The sequence below is a fragment of the Bacillus rossius genome, chromosome 3 (genome assembly GCF_032445375.1).
Source record: "Bacillus rossius redtenbacheri isolate Brsri chromosome 3, Brsri_v3, whole genome shotgun sequence".
In the NCBI taxonomy this organism is placed as follows: Eukaryota; Metazoa; Arthropoda; class Insecta; order Phasmatodea; family Bacillidae; genus Bacillus; species Bacillus rossius.
This window is the reverse complement of record NC_086332.1, coordinates 118,539,349-118,556,941: the sequence shown is the minus strand read 5'-3', so window position 1 is coordinate 118,556,941 and position 17,593 is coordinate 118,539,349. Positions and strand designations below refer to the sequence as shown.

The 17,593-nt window shown below is 35.9% G+C and overlaps 1 protein-coding gene across 1 annotated transcript in view; it reads left to right on the top strand.

The window, feature by feature from the left end:
• Positions 1-13,625: 13,625 nt before the first annotated feature.
• Positions 13,626-17,593, top strand: part of LOC134531195 (alpha-tocopherol transfer protein-like) — a 213,039-nt gene continuing 209,071 nt past the window's right edge. Inside the window, exon 1 of the mRNA XM_063366839.1 lies at positions 13,626-13,768. The gene's annotated coding sequence lies outside the window, so the exon portion shown is untranslated. The remainder of the gene's footprint in view (positions 13,769-17,593) is intronic.

Below are 17,593 nucleotides of genomic sequence, written 5' to 3'. Positions count from 1 at the left end.
TATTGTAAAGCTCACAAGATCATAGATTGTGGTACATCTCTGACAACTGGAATGAGGAAACTATATCATAAAATGTGTGATATTGATGCAGCTCCTGGTATTATAACTGGTCACTACGGTGATGGTGACTTTGCGTCTGTGATAGTGACACGAACGCGGAGATTTTAAGACTATTAATAACATATATGTACAGACGATGGGAACCGTAGCATGACAGACCAATTGTTCATCGAGAGTCAATCCAAATGATGATAATTTTTACGTCCTCAAAGAAACATAAACTAAGAAATGCATGGTTTATAGAATAAAACCTATTTTTTTTTGATCTGATGTATATTGTTGGGAATACATATACAATTTACTATGAGTTTTATTAAATACCATTCTTACATATGTACTTTCAAGCTCTTGACGCCTACAGTGTACATAAAGTATATAAAATATTTACGTACCTGGTTTTTTGTTTAACGTGTATATTTAGAATTTTTAAATTTGATTTTGTTAAGGAACAATGACTGATATGATGCTTGTTATAAACTATAAGTCCTTCTATAACTGATGTGATTTATAATGCTGGGAAATTTTGAGGATGGTATGAGCAATAGGATGTAAATATGATGGTATGAGCAATAGGATGTAAATATGATGATATGAGCAATAGGATGTAAATATGATGATATGAGCAATAGGATGTAAATATGATGATATGAGCAATAGCATGTAAATATGATGTGTCATTGGCTTGATACTTTGTTTGAATGAAATTTAAATGATACCTTGAGATGAAAGCTGCAAGTGCGTGCATTGCGTGTCCATTTCATTTGTCGAATTTTCTTCCAAAAGTGTTACCTAATTTTGGTGTGCTTCTTCTTTCAATGATGTTTTGACTCGAGTATTATAGTAATTGGTTCTTGATTTGACTAGCGTATTATTCAAACCGGTGCATGTATATAAGCGAGTCCTAGACAGCAGGTCGCTCAGTTTGTTACTGGCGACGACGACGGTGTAAGGATCACCTAGTTTTTTTCTTCTGGTGCATAAGACGCGTAATTACCTGTTCTTGTGAACTCGATGGCATCTTTACCATCTAAAACGCTGAACTTTATGGACGACGCACCATCGTCTACGGGAACCCGGACGTCAGCTATGGCGGAGAAGGTACAGATCCCGTCGGCAACGAAGACGTCATCACAAGAGGAGACTTCAACAGTCGTGATACCGTCAGCAGGAGAGACTTTAATGCCGGTGGTGCTGGCTACACAGGAAAACTCTACGAACTTCGTTTCGTCCTCGATGGAAACTTCAATGACTGGTGATTCAAGAACGACTAACGAACATCGGTGCTGTTACTGTGACAAGATTTTCTCAAACAACAGCAATGCTCGACGACACGAGAGGAGAGAATGCGCTAAGAACCCTTATCGTAAAATATTTAGCTGTAACAAATGTCGTAAGCAATTTGCAAGGCAAGATAAGTTGAAAAGACACCTGAAGACATGTAGAGGTCCTGCTGTGCGGCAGAAAGTAAAGGTTTCTATACAACAACGATGCATCGATGTGCATAAGAGTATGCCTGGAGATGGCGTAACTGCTGCAACAACATCATCTGGTTCGGGTCTGAAAGGATCGTCTTCATCACCACGGTATCCTTGCAGCTACTGTGATATGTCGTTCGCATTTGTTCATGACGCACGAAGACATGAGCTGAGTAAATGCTAAAAGAATCCTTCTCGTATAAAGTTTCGCTGCGATGTGTGTCATGGTTGGTTTACACGTATTGACAGTTTGCGACGACATGTGAAAAAATGTAAAGGTGAAGTCAGTGTGTCTACTGAAGAACTACCTGTAGAAATTTCCACTCCTCGCTTTCGATTGGAGACTCGTAAGCGTACAAGCAAGAAAACCGATGTGCAGCAACCGATTGGTATGGTGTCTGAACATGAAAATAAACATAAGACTGTGTTCGGCGCATTACAAGTGAATGATAATGGGTTCTACTTGGCGCAGTCTGCATTTCGTGGAACATTGAAAGACTACTATTATCTAAATACGTTAGGTGAGTCGAAAGACATTTGTAATTTTCTTGACGATATCAGACAGAACATAATCAATCAGCTTACTGATGACGTAGCAACAAACGGTCCATTAAAATATAACTTGTGGTTGGACTGTATATATGGAAAGCCGTATCCATTCGATGACGAAGTGAAGAAGTGTGCATTCAAGACATCGGCGGCAGTAATTTACAGTTCTAACGATGTGAAGCAAACTGTTAAAAATGGTATCCAGAAACTCTGTCACGAAGAGGAGGACTATGTCTGTAAAGGTTCTGGCTGGACTCTTTCTAGTGTAAGCAGATTGGAGCTAAGAATTAGTCATTTCACGCCTATGCGGACCTAAATGTTTATAAGATTGCTGGCTTTCGCAAGTGATCCTGTAGTAAAGTAGAAATTATGTAATAAAGATTATTTTGTGAAAGAACTTGTGTTGTTTTATTTCTCGAACCTGTCACTATTATTTTAAATCGTTCTTATATTTAATTTTTTATCAACTAGGATCGTACCAAGGACCTAAGTCGACCTGATTTATCAGTTTATTGTTGGTAAATTTATTTAATGAATTTTGGTATTATACCCTATTTTGTGTGTTAGTTATTTTGAATTTACAAGATGACATCCAAATTTTAAGATGGCGGGGGCACCTCAGTAATAATAAATGATTACGTACTCTAGCGGGTTAGAATAAAACTAGCATGATGGTAATGATGGTAATGATGGTAAGACTAGTACACACAAGATGGTAGCCACCAGCAGACGAAAACATGATGGTGGCAATGAGCACTAGCAGGTGGTAGCTCCTGGTAGCATGTACTGAAATGTCGGAACCATGATGGTCGGCAAGGACAAAGTCAAATTTCAAAGTCAAGGTCAAATTTTAAGGTCAAGGTCAATTTTCAAGATCAAGGGCAAATTTCAAGGTCAAGGTCAAATTTTAAGGTAAGGTCAAATTTCAATGTCAGTCAAATTTCAAGGTCAAGGTCAAAGTTCGAGGTCAAGGTCAAATTTCAAGGTCAAGGTCAAATTTCAAGTTCAATGTTCAATGTCGACAGTTGAGGACAAAAGTATGGTGACCAGATAATTATACTAACATGGTATCAGCACACTCTAGCAGACGAAAACAAGATGGTGGTCTCCAGCGGATGAAGACAAGATGGCGGGCATGATGTCATACCAGTTAATGATATATACCTTGGTACTGGTGGTGGTAGATCAGTCTAGGTAGCTTTCATGGAGGGAGGATCGACTGTTTACTCTCGTCGGGAATCGAACCAAAGACGTACATCGATATAATCAAACAGAATTCAAATACATTAATTTTTTTATGAATTTTAAAAAGAAATTTCATTAAAATCGGATAAAAAATAAAAAAGTTAAAGATGGTGACCGTAACAAAATGGGCGATGATCTAGAATCCAATATGATCGTCAAGGTCACGATCGAAGCTCCCCACAGCATGCGGTTTAGAGCGGCTTGACCATGGGGAATTTAAGCCACTATGGGGAACATTTCTAGTTTTTTTTTTATTTTTTATTAAAATTTTATCAATTGATTTTTTTTATAATTTTTAAAAATATTTACATTAAAATCGTATAATAAATAAACAAGTTAAAGTTGGTGACCGTAATAAAATGAAACGATGATCTAGAATCCAATATGGTTGCCAAGGTCGCGATCGAAGCTTCCCCCAGCATGCGGCTTAGAGCGGCTTGACCATGGGGAATTTAAGCCACTATGGGGAACATTTCTAGTTTTTTTATTTTTTTATTAAATTTTTATTATTTGAATTTTTAAATGATTTTTAAATTTTTTCCCGTTTTTCTAACATAAAAATTACGGATTTTCAAGATGGCGGTCATGACGTCATACTAGGTGAAGATATATATACTTTGACATAAGTGGTGGGGGTCAGTCTGCATACGTCCACTGTGAGGGAAGGATCGGTGGCCATTTTTTTTTTGCCCTCACCGGGTTCGAACCGAGGACTTCGAACTCCTTGTCGTTAATGTTTGTTTTTTATAAGTATTTTATTAAAATTTTATTAAATTAATTTTTTTATAATTTTTAAAAAAAATTTCATTAAAATCGGATAATAAATAAAAAAGTTAAAGATGGCGGCCGTAACGGAAATTGCAACGGTGACGTCATAATTCAATATGGCAGAAAACACATCGCCGGAATTTTCGAGAACACAATGACGTCATCCAAAATGGCGGATCCAAGATGGCGGATCCAAAATGGCCGCCGGGGTCAAGGTCAAAGGTCAAGGTCACAACCATCCAAGATGGCTGCCATGACGTCACAATCCAATATGGCGGTCGGCACCTCGGCACCTCACCCTGGACCCTGTCCCAGTTTGCCCTATTCTATACTACTCCTCCCCGTTATCCTTTTGCCCTAACTTAATTAGTTTACTATTCTTGACCACTGGATTCCCTTTTGGTTCCAGTGGGGTTCAAGACTTGAGTCAAGAAATGTTTCAAGACTCGAGTGAAGTTTCCTTTCAAGACTTAGTCTGCAAAATTTACGCCGATCCTTCGGAGATTGAAGCCCAGAACCTCCTAATTATGCTCCGCCAGTGAACAGTCCGTTATACAACATTTTGAATATTTACTCCAGCACCAATCAGAGCAATTAATGTTTTTTTATAACTATTAAATTTATTAATGTTAAAACTATTATGGTTATTTTCATAGTCTCATTTATGAAATGTATCATAAAATTGTAACTAATGACTTCAAATGGCCCGGGCCCCCCTTTAAAATTATTAATTATTAATTCCAATAATGGTAATTTTGTAATTTCAAAGAGCATCAAAATAATATAATGTAGATTTTAATTAACAATAAAAAGGGTAAACTTTAAGCAAACATATTTGTTTTTCACTTTAAATACGATCCTTCTTCCTAGTTCCCATTGTGAGAACTATCTAATATTTTTGGTTGCTCCCTTGTGTCCTCTGAGTATACAGTTGTTACTGTTTCACCCTCTTCATACAGCTTCCAGTATTTTCATAACCATACATAAAGTTTCTTTATCTACACAAGGGGCACAGATTGGTAGCAGAGCGTGGTTTTAAATGCATTTAGAAAGGTTTGCTTATAAGTCTACCCTAGCGTTGAAGTACTACAAAAAATTAATAATAATTTTAAACCCAGATTTTTTTTTTTAATCTTTTAATTTTTTTTAATTGTAAACTGTGACTGGCAGATAACATTTTCCTTGGTGATACTAGATTTAACTCCCATACATAAAAATAAAACATAAAAAGATAGGTTTCTACTTATAAAAAATCGTCTCTTGTCTTCAAATTTTGGCGAATTTTCTTCCTAATTAGTAGGCCTTCTAAATATTTACGCTATCAACTCCCAACTAATGAGAGAGAGTTGACCTTTTTAATACAGTTGAACATGATTTATTGAAATTATTATTATTTACATAAAATAAAAATATATTTTTCGATCAAGTATCTAACTAAGAACAGGAACTGACCGGATCAATCAGTTTATTGATTGTAAATTTATTTAATGAATTTTGGATTTTTTCCCGCATTTCTAGCTAAATAATTAGGAATTTCCAAGAGTCTCATAGTCCAGACCTCCTAAGGGGCAAACTCTACCGTACGCCACGATTGCCGAAAGTATCTTTGCTCCGCTCGCACAACAAGCAAACATTGCCACCCTCAGTAGACGACTGGTGCGTGCGAGGAACTGCAGGTAACTGAAGACTTATTGGATCCAGCATCCAGTATTTATACCTTATAAAAAAAAAATATGGGTGAGGGGGTAGGGTTTGGAATGACGGTAATCAGAGGGAGGGAGGGGTGAACATTTTTTTTCTTGGAAGGGTGGGAGAACAACTACATTAGAACCGGGGGGGGGGGGGGGTTACGATAAAAAAAAAATAAAACAAATTTTAAGAATAAAAGTAGGGGGTGGGAAAGTTGATGATATATGCTATGAAAAAGTGGTGGGGGTCAGTCTGCTGTTGGCCTCCATGAGAGAAGGATCAGTCGCAATTTTTTTTGCCCTCACCGGGTTCGAACCGAGTACTCCGAGCTCCATGTCGTAAATGTATGTTTTTAAAAAAAAATTATGAAAATGTAATAATTTTTTTTAATTTTAAATTTTTTCATTAAAATTCGATGAAAAATAAATATTTTCAAGATGGTGGCCGTAACGAAATGTGCAAAGATCTAGAATCCAATGTTGCCGCCAAGGTCAAGGTCAAAGCTCCCCAACAGTGGCTTATGGGAGACATTTGACATGGATTCTTAAGCCACTGTGAGGACAATTCAAGACAATGGTATTTTTGAGAACTTAAAACGGGAAATTTTATTTCGAAACGGGAATTTTTCCCTCCGAAAGAGAAATGTTTTATTTTTCAAATATTTGAGTTTTTTTTTTGTTTTTTTCCAAAAAACTTGAAATTTTGGGGAATTTTGGGCAAATTTGGCAAATATTGAAGGTCAAGTTAAAAGGTCAAGGTCAAGGTCACGGTCATCCAAAATGGCCGCCGTGACGTCACAACCAAGATGGTGGTCGGCACCACGGCACCACCGCCTGGAGCCAGGCGCAGAAGGAACCAAAACATACTACTGAAAGATCTACTTGAATTCGGCTTGAATGTATTCTCACTTTTCACGTTAAGGATTATTCCATAGTCTTCATTCTTCCATAAATCATCAACGTCCTTCAATTTAAGTTCTTTGTCGAGATCGAAGAACCATTATTATAATCTCTTCCAAGACAAGGAATATTATTGACGTAATGCAGATCTCTCTTTTTAAGATTAGTAGAATCATCGTTGGCCTCTAGCTTGTACGCAGGCTTTACGATCCAAGTTATATGATTTTTTTTTAAGCTGTCTCTTTACATAAACGACTTGTTACATCGAACACAACTTATCATATTGCGTAGTGGATTTTTAACACAGTCATTCTTCTCGTGTTGTCTTCTAATATTTCTCAAGATAAATTCTTTGCTGCAAAACGTACACCTGTGTCCTTTCTATACAGCGACAGACACAGAATCAGGATCCAAATTGGTTACTGAGACTAATGTCGGATGCAAAATGAGAGTTTTAAATGATATCAATTACTTAATAGAACTTTTTAATATTTCATCAGCGAGAGTTAAGTTATATTATGCTAAAGAACGTGTTGCAAGTAGTCCCGATTCTTGTCAACATATGACGCCACGTGTTTCTTGCAGGTAAATATTATTTAGTTCTTTTATGTGGGATGCGGGATGCTCACTGACGATCGCAAAAGAAGGATGGCTTTGATATACACCAAGGAGAAGGAAGTTCTCCTTACATGTTAGTGTTTCTCAGATGGCTCAGAGCTTATTATTTGACAGAGTAATGGATGTTTATTTTTTGAATTCCACCAGGTAAAAATATTGCAAGTGCTGATTTAGTAGCAGAAATTCACTAATTAAATGTAACTCTGAATTAAATGTCATGTCTCATTAAGTAAAAAATCCTTCATACCGAGATCTGTTTCTCAGAAATAGCCAGAAGCACTTGAAGAAACCACAGGAATAATAATCAAGAACTCACGGAGAAAAAAAAAATCAAAATATTGACAAGAATAATCGGGAGCACACGGATAAAACGATGATAATATTACCAAGAATTATCAAGAGCACACGCAGAAAACCATTACACGTTGTACTTAAGGGCGTATGTCCCATTCCAGGTCATGATTTTAGATTTATATTAATCACTGATCAACTTTTAGACATTTTCAATCTTTTAACTTTCACGAAATGAAAAATATATATAGTTGCATACTTTTTGCATAATTAGCTCCCAAAGTTATATTTTTAACCTTTTTGGGTTGTACAAATAAGGAGAATTTAATTTATTGCAGAACGGAAACTTTTTAGGATTAACTGCAATGCCACTGGCTACTTCAAGAAATGGTTTGCATTTCTATCACAAAAACTCATTTCATGTTTCTTGGCTGTCAAGATCATAAAAATTTTGAGAATTTTGAAATATCAGGTAAAATTAATTAATGTTTTCTGAAAGAAATGCAAACCATTTCTTGAAGTAGCCAGTGGCATTGCAGTTAATTCTAAAAAGTTTCAGTTCTGCAATAAATTAAATTCTCTTTATTTGTACAACCCAAAAAGGTTAAAAATGTAACTTTGGCAGCTTATTATGCAAAAAGTATGCAACTATATATATTTTTCATTTCGTGAAAGTTAAAAGATTTAAAATGTCTAAAAGTTTATCAGTGATCAATATAAATCTAAAATCATGACCTGGAACGGGATATACACCCTTAATAAAATCACCACAGAAAAAATTTAAAATAAAAACAAAAAAGATTAAAAACTACAATAACAGTTTCCGCCAGCTTCTGATCTTCTCCGTTGTGGAGAAAAAAGATAGAGTTCTAGTACAAGCCTGAATTTTTTGTGAGGCTGATGAAAAAAGCAAAAACTGTGATGAAGCACCTAAAGCTGACAAGATCGAAGACTGTGATTGTGTCCTGAGACGGAAACGATAGAAACGTCGTAATAAAATAAATTATCATGGGCGATCTTAAATATATTAGTAACATACATTCCAGAAAGATGACGATAGTAGATCAGATTACAGTACACTCCCGATTATCCGCGAAAATAAGTGGCAGGGCCACCGCGGATAGTGAAAATCGCGGATAATCCGCAAAAGAGCCGAAAATGGGAAATAAAAAAAGGAAGCATTAATTTCAACTTAAAAATCTAAAAACGTATGTAAAGTAAAAACAACAATTAACAGTAAAAAAGTTTTAAATTATGCTAAAATTTTAGTATTTTACTGAATAATTAACATGCAATACATTTCAGTAATGTAAACATAAAAATGCTCGGTACTTACTTCCTCTTCAGTATGTTTCGTGAGATATAGTTACTGTTCCAATGTCGACCTTGATGAACGATCTATCATCAACATCGCGGACCCTGATGGTACCAACGATGACAACAGCGACTACAGCGACGTCGGAGAGCTCAATGGCTGCGTTGTCGCCAGCTGCAGATATCCAAGTTCTATTTTTTAAATGTAATGTCGATTCCTTCCTTATATTTGTTGTTTTACTGCCAATATTTATAACAAATATTAACTTATTTAAATTCAAGCTTTTTAAAATTAAAAGGCAAAATTATTCATAGTTTTTCAACATTTTTCAACTAAATGAATATCTATGAAAATATTTGTGGCAGAAGAACAAATGCAAGCTAGGTATTGTAATAGTAGCTAGTATTAGTATTAGCTACTCTACTATTTACATGGCGTGTTGTGTACTACTTTTTTGTAATAATACTACTCTTGTGGTAGTTGTAGTAGTGTAACACTGTTCACTTTGTGTACTCTTTTCCTCTATAATTTTGTTCTCCTTGGGAAATTTTATTACTGTAGTTATTTTTATTGGGCGCCTTGGTTTTATAATTATTTATCAATACTGACTTGCTAGTGATGTAGTATATTGGTAGTATTGCAAGACCCAGGAGATAAATTTTAGATGAGTGAGACAACTAACATAAATTTAACATAAACAAAATAAAACTGAGGATAAATGATCATAGGATGTAGTGTATAAATGTTGGAGAAAATGTATCAGGTAAATATGTAGAAACGTAATAACAAATATTATGATTTTAGGGCACAAAACACAAAACACATTTAATATCACAAGAACACTAAAATGACACATACATATACCCTTACACTATAACAAGATTAAATATACACACAAAAACACAATAATAAATGCAGTTAGCTTGATATGGAAAGAAGTTAAGATAATAAATAAAAATAATATGGATTTAATTTGGGGGTTATTAAGGCAGACCTGGTGATGTTTATCTGAATCAAACGTCTGGATTTATGGTGGGATACATTATTCAACAGTTCATTAAATGTATGTAAAGAAAAATAGTCCAAAAACGATTTCCTCAAATTTAAATGTTAAATGTTTTATTTTATGTCGTTGTATCTGAAGTGAACTTTAAATATTTACCGCGACTAGTTCGTTCATCGGGAGCATGATCCCTAGACACGCAGACCACTGGTATATTATTCCAGCTAAATTACGTAATTAACTCAAATATTAAATAGTCAGTGCTATTATAGACGAAATTATAATTATTCTGACACGTCGCACAGCTCGTGTTGCAAACAAAGTCTCCAACAAAGTTATGAAATATTATGTGGTCTTAGGAATCTGATCGTAGAGAAAATGTCGATGGCGTAAGCGTCATTCTAATTATGGTAATAACTTATTACCAACAATATATTTCCTGTCACATTTACTCACGGCACGCCCCGGCAACATGTAGAATTGGATGCACTATTATTTATTACCACTAGTAATAAATTAATTAAAATATATAAAAAATTGCTACACGTCGGCATCGGGCTAAGCCTTACGTCGGATGCCTCAGACATTTCTTTCTTCTTCTTTTTTTGCTTTCTCACTGTTGTACTAAAGTCTCATTGTTACCTTCAAAAATCAGATTAATGATTGGCTGATGTAACAACATAACATTAGGCCTTCGTACACATGTACGCAGCAAGATACAGGTAATTGAGATAATTATAATGAATTAATAATAAATAACAATCAAATATTAAAATATCATAAACAATTCCAAACTAATTCAGTTCAGGATAGATTTCAAATGATGTGCTGTAAGAGATGTAATGTCTATTGTTTATGAAATTGGAAATTAGAGTTTCTATTGTTCGTGGCTGTAGATTATTGACACTTATTAACCAATATTATATAACTATGACATTACAATAATAAAATATTACAATACAACAATTAATTAGACAATAATAATAAACAAAAATCTGAACAACTGTTGTTATCGTACAGTATAAACATACGATTTTTTAATAGTCCTTAAAGGAATATAATAATAAAAAAAGAAGAAATTTCAGCGAGACTGTGAGTACTTTCCAGTGATAATATGTAAATATATCTAACCTAGGAAACGAGCCAATTCATGTGTTCTGATGATACAAATAAACCTATCATATGAAACCCGTACACCATATTTAACATAGAATTTTTAAAAAAGTGTGATAAATATATGGAAAAAGAATTCATTTTAGGGAAAATCTGTAAAACATTTTTTCCCCTTTTTAAAACCTAGCTACAATTCCGTTTAACAATATGGTTCTATTAATTTCTCAGGGATAGCTGAATAACAGGAGTACCGAACGTGTCTCATGAAAAAACCCAAACGTTGAACCTGTGAAATTTCTTCCTATACCGGACTTATCATTGCCTGCGTATTTGAAGATATCCTTTTCTAGGAGGGTTGAGGGTTCAATTTTAGTATGCGCCAGAAATGCAATGAAGTAAGCGTGCTTTATTTACTCAACAAAAATTTTACATTTGGAAAGTCCAATGGGCATGCGTGCAGAAACTGCTATGGCCACGAACCGAAGTCGTCAAGATGGCTGACCCACGTGTGGAAACTTGCACCCGAACATGTTTGGTGACTATTGGAGGATGTACTAAGAGCATGGTGATGAAACTATTTTGGAATACATTTTGTTAACTTGAATAGTCTTGAGAAAATATTATAACAACTGTAAAAAAAACTGTTACGAAAGAGGATGACAAGGACGCTTGCGCGCCAGGCACCTGACGATCCCGCATGGCCAATGACGTCACGCACGCATTCCTTCGGAGATTACACCGGCCTGACCATTAACCCCCCCCCCCCCCAATTTCTGTCGCGCGCTCTTCTTCCTCTGCACTGTTATATATCCCCTGGCGCCCTGGAAATTCCGCGTGGAATGGAGTGAATAAGAGTCATTATTCTGGATGCTTCGGGTCGGCCCGGGATGATGCGGCACGTCAAAACCACTACAGCGAGTCCCAGAAAGACGGCCACGGGTATAAAAGCGGTGACGCCGGCCTCCGCGGGAGTTCCGGGAGTTCCAACAGGCGAGTGGAGTGAAGTGCGAGTTCGGTGAGGAGCACGAGAGACCCCCATTGCGAGTGGCGCGACGTGGAGTGACGGGGCCGTGCGAGTGCGACCGAGTGGCGCGAGGCTGTGAGTGGACTGGTGCGAGGTGAGGGGCGAACCACTGTTGAGCCTGGCTCCAGTGAGGAGTGCGAACTGTGGACTCGACAGATATTTAGTGATTAATGAACGTACTTTTTGAGTGCGAGTGATTTGAGAACAGACATTAAGTGTGGCGATATAATCAGTAATGAAAATATTAATAGTAAATAAAACTGCATAAATATAATTGGGCTATCATAACGAATCCGTTTTCCCCCACTCTTATAATTTGGTGTCACAAGTAACGATTTTGGATTAATTTACATAGACCTAAAGATAATAATAACCCTTAAAATTAGAATTTAGAGTTTCGAAATTTAAAATAGTGTAAGGAAATTTAGTTAGTTTGGAGTGCAGTTTTAGTAAAGTTAGTGTTAGTTTTGAGTAGAAGTTTAGGTTAGCTCATAGGTGAAATTATACTGTAGTAATAGGTCAGAAGTGATAGTGACATATTAATAACGTATGTGGACAATGAAGATGGCTGCCGACGAACCTAATAACATAATGGCACTCTTGGCCGAACTGAAGAGTGGCCAAGATCTTATGAAAATTTAAATGAAGCCAAATGAAGAACTGCCAAGAGGAGATGAAGAATAAAATTTATAATAGCCAAGAAGAGATAAATAATTAATTAAGAATGAAATGAAATACCGCCAAGAAGATATGGAGAATTCCATGAATACCGAGACATAAGGCATAAAGAAGAACAGAGAATAAATTAAGAAGGGACAGGAAGAAGTGCGAGACGAATTTTTAGCTGCTCGAGAGGAATTAAAGAAGATGGATTAAACCAGTATTTAGTTGGAAGGGAAAGAGCAGTTTTTAGAACAGAATCATGCCCAACAGAAGCAACATCTAGAAGAACATGAGGAACTGATGGCGCAACAGCTTGCTCTCAACTCTAGCAGGCCACCGAACAGCGAGTAGCGGCGGTAACTGAAGAATGCCAACGAATGATCAAGGAAGCTACATCTGCTACGAAACGGAGGAGTTCTTCTGGGGAAGTGTAGGTGGAAGGCAGCAAGTGCTGCAAACAGCTACCCAAAATTCAAGCCATCCACCTTTGATGAAAAATTGTCGTGGTTGTGTTTATTTTTTGCTCTGACAATTTTAGTCCACCAAATATATCCCAGGATGATTTCACTATCATAGAGTTTAGTTTGGCAGACCAAAAATTTTGGTATGTCCCCTAATATTGACGAAAGTGACAATATACGGGTTTATGTTGCTACACGTGGGTCCACCATTTTGGTTACACAATTCCGTTCATCAACTTCCGTTCCATTTCCACGAAATGAGTCCTAGGGAATGCGGTGATACCGAGGGCTAAGATGTTGCAGATGAATGGCGTGCGAGAGTGAGTCTGGGGGTGGAGGGAGGGATCTCGCCGAGGAGACGTCATGATTAGTCTCCGGCTGACGTGACTGCCTCGCCGGGGGGGGGGAGGATGGGGGAGGGGAAGTGGGACACGGCCGCTCGCCGCGTGGTGGCCGCGGGCAAGGCCGCGCGGCCAGAGCTGGCGGGCAGTCGCCTCGCCGCAGCCCCTGCAGCTGCCTGCCCTCGCTACCACCCGCACTGCTGGCTGCTCGGCGCCGTGCTCTTGCCGAGGACTCCCTGGGAACCCAGTTGCAGGTAATACTGCAGCTATGATATTGAAGCTTTGTAAAACACGTGGCTATGATTAGTTTTGCATACATTCAAAACGTTTCTCTAGATAAAACTGAAAAGATAAAATACGAAAATTGACGCATAATTATACCTTTTAATTGAATTTTCAATAAAGCACAAAATTTTAAGTAATAGAAACGCTAAACGAAAATTCTATAGTTTTACTTTATTTTGTTTTATTACCGTTATTAACGTGCGTCGTTAATACTGAGAAGCTATTCAGGAAACATCACTACATAGTATAAAACAATGTCGCTTCCCGCTGTCTGTCTGTCCCTATGTATGCTTAGATCTTTAAAACTACGCAACGAATTATGATGTGGTTTTTTTAATAATAGATAGAGTGATTCAAGAGGAAGGTTTATATGTATAATACATGCATATTATAGTAGATAAACACTGATAATTTTAGAGGTTTCTAATGTGATGTAAATAAACACTTTTTTTCCCCCTTACATTGCAAAAGCTGGCTGAACCCTACGAGATAGATCAAAATAATGTACTACAGTGTTGAACACCGTAAAAAGGTCTACAAAAAAAGGAACGCGATGGTATATGTATATCTCTTAGGGATAACCCACAATAACCATTTTTTATCCTTCACTTTTTACGAGAAATAATGGCTTATTTACGAATGATTTTAAGCAATGCAGCATTATTCCTTATCCAATAAGGTACCTTAGATACATTGTGCATTTAATATAGATCAATATGGCCCTTTACAGCATGTAATTTAATTGAATATTTTCGAAGATATTGCAGGGTTTCAAATGCAGGGACATAGCGGTTGCGGTGGTACCGGCCGGGGGGCCGGTGTATAAAGACATTCTGTAGTATATTTAGTATCAGCATTGCACCCGTGCGAAGCCGGGGCGGTTCGCTAGTTTTACATATAACTTTAATTATTAAAGGTACTGGAACAACACAAAGTATAAATACCCGGGTAAAAATGTGAACCCAGTATTACAGCGAACACTGTTTTGTAGTGATACAGTTGTTTTCGTGAAAATGTACGAATTTACAAATATTTAAAAATTTTCCTGAATGTTTTTGTTAAATTTACAAAAACAAATACGGTGTTTATCATGAACCTGTATTTTGTACACCGAAAGGTCCTGGACATAACAAAAATATTACAACACAAACAAATTATCTCAAGCCCTGAGGAATTTTGTGGAATTTTATTTTTCTATTCAACTAACGATCATTATTCATTATTGCATTTCAGGATCTATCGACGTACTAAATATAAAATCAGTAAAGAACGTTTTACTACAGAATTAATGTTTACAAACTTATGCCATAAGGATCAATGGATTAACTTGGATATACTCTTTTCTCAAGCACAGCGTAGTAGGTATTATACACACCAGTTGAACTACATGTAATTCAATTGTACTTTGCGATAAGCATTTATTCAAGCCCAGTTTTAGTATTAAATAGAGTAATCTTTAGGTTTAGCTTTTGGTTAATTCTATGATATTGTTAAAAGCAATATATATATATATATATTTATTTATTTATTTATTTATTTATTTATTTGGTTGGTCAGTATATCTGAACATCCTACTACGTGCTCATTTGAGAACTTTACTAATAATTAAGAAAATGCTTGGTTTGACTAGATTTTGCCTAATATTATTTTATTTTGTTTATTATTTTCGCATCACGTAATTAAGATATAATCATCACGGCCTGATATCCGATGGAGAAAAAATTTACTTCTATATTTTATTTTGTAATTCCTGTGACATTATGAATTTTTTCTGTTAATTATATTTTTTCTTATAATTAATCACTACCAATTACAGTATCATTAATTTGACATAGGCTAAAACAACCAAAACAAACAAAGGAATTAGTGTAAGGGGTATTAGGCTCGCCATCTTCCAATTCAAAGTATGTTGATACTGTTTGCAGTAATATTCCGTGCTATTTTTTTTTGACATACCATAGAACTTAGCTTTAGTTACTTGATAAAGTCAACTCTTGTGAACTGAGTTGATAATCACGATAGTTGTAGTTGCCGGCGTGAAAAATAATTTATTTCCTCCCGGCGTTTACAGATTATATACATTGTGGCAACCATACATTTTCTAGGTCGTGGTGATAAAATTTATGCCTTGGTATGTCAAAAATTATTATATATAGCTCAAAATTAGAATTATAACAAAAAGAAGTAAAAATCCATGATGGCAGGGCCTAATCCCCTTTATGATTATGATTGTTGTAGCCAAGTCGCTGTGCTAGTTTTGTGTTTTGTAATTGCTTATCTATGCAACTGTCACTATGTTTGATTGAGGCAGGGCGTTTACCTGCAATGCGCTAGTTCAAACTTTGGTTTTATTAAGATAACTAAATACAACTACCTAGGCCACATAAAGGTTTTGCGAGAAAACCTGACTTAAATTTAACTTTATCCAAAATATCGAAAAACTAACCCATAGTAATGATAGTGACAGATATATTATTGTCTCCTACATAAAAGGCCAATTAGGACATACTTTTTTTCAAAGAAAACAGTTAAAACCAACTGGTGTTAACATTATCATGTGTGTTTGTTTACAAATATTTCTTCGAAGATATGATTTGATAAGAAATTTTTTTAATATAATTATTTATTGAATTTAAACATGGATATAGAAATTGCTATGGGATTATATAATCTCAATGACATGCCATTCGTACCCATTGTTACACCCGCTTTTATAGTTAGTTTTGCCAATAAGCCTATAGTGTTGGCAGGGGCGCATCAACTAAATTTCCAAATGGGGGTGCAATATACCTTTTTATAAAGAATCATCGATCCCCCCTATTGAAGCGGAGGGTCCGGGGGTCCTCCCCCGGGAAAATTTGTATTTCAAGGTGGAAAATGGTGCTATTTAAGCAGTTTTATTATCTAAAAATTGATTACACAGCACTTTTTTTGCCCCGTTTGCCCCCACTTCAAGGTTTCAGAAAGGGGGGGGGGGCAAAATACCCTTGCCCCCCCCTGTTGTTGCGCCCCTGAGTGTTGGATACATGTTGTGCTGTGAAGCTTGCTACGCATTTCAGCTCCATCAAAGATTTATTTAAAGTTATATCACTGGAGTTATTGAAAATGACAATGGTGGCTCACAGGAGATCGGCCTGAGCTGTCAGATGGGGAAACATTCAGTGGAATCTTTGCAGTTAATCAAATTTCTGAATACTTTTCAACGTATATACTTAGAAGTATGTGTAATTATGTATATTTAAATTAGACATTTACATAAATATTAGTTCTTCAAAGTATACACTATACTCTACAAATTAATTTAATAAGAGAGTGTGAGTTTTTGTTTCTAGGCTGTAATTTTGAAATTCATGGGCCGTTTTCAAAAATTTTGTAACAGTTTTAAAACTACATTATCTGAATCTGTGTTGTATTTTAAAAAAAAATTATACTGTTGGCTAAAACTATAAATCTATTCAAAAAAGGAAATGAACGAACAAGTTGATTATTTTTACTTACGCTGTCCAGGCCGTTATAGACACAGATATAGATCTAGATACGTTATAGATATAGAAACGCCAGTACATGGTAGGTGCGCATGTGGTTGGACACTTCTCGTAACTATGTCCTAACGTACTGCAACAAAAATAACTTAAATAATTCTAATGAAACATGTTTATCATAAAGTGGAAAAATGATTTGTAATCATTTTTAAAATGATTTATAATACATTTTTACTAACATATATTGCTATAGGTTATATTTTTCGTTTCATTTCTACGTGGTTCACATGGAGGTCTGGTGCTTGCATCAAG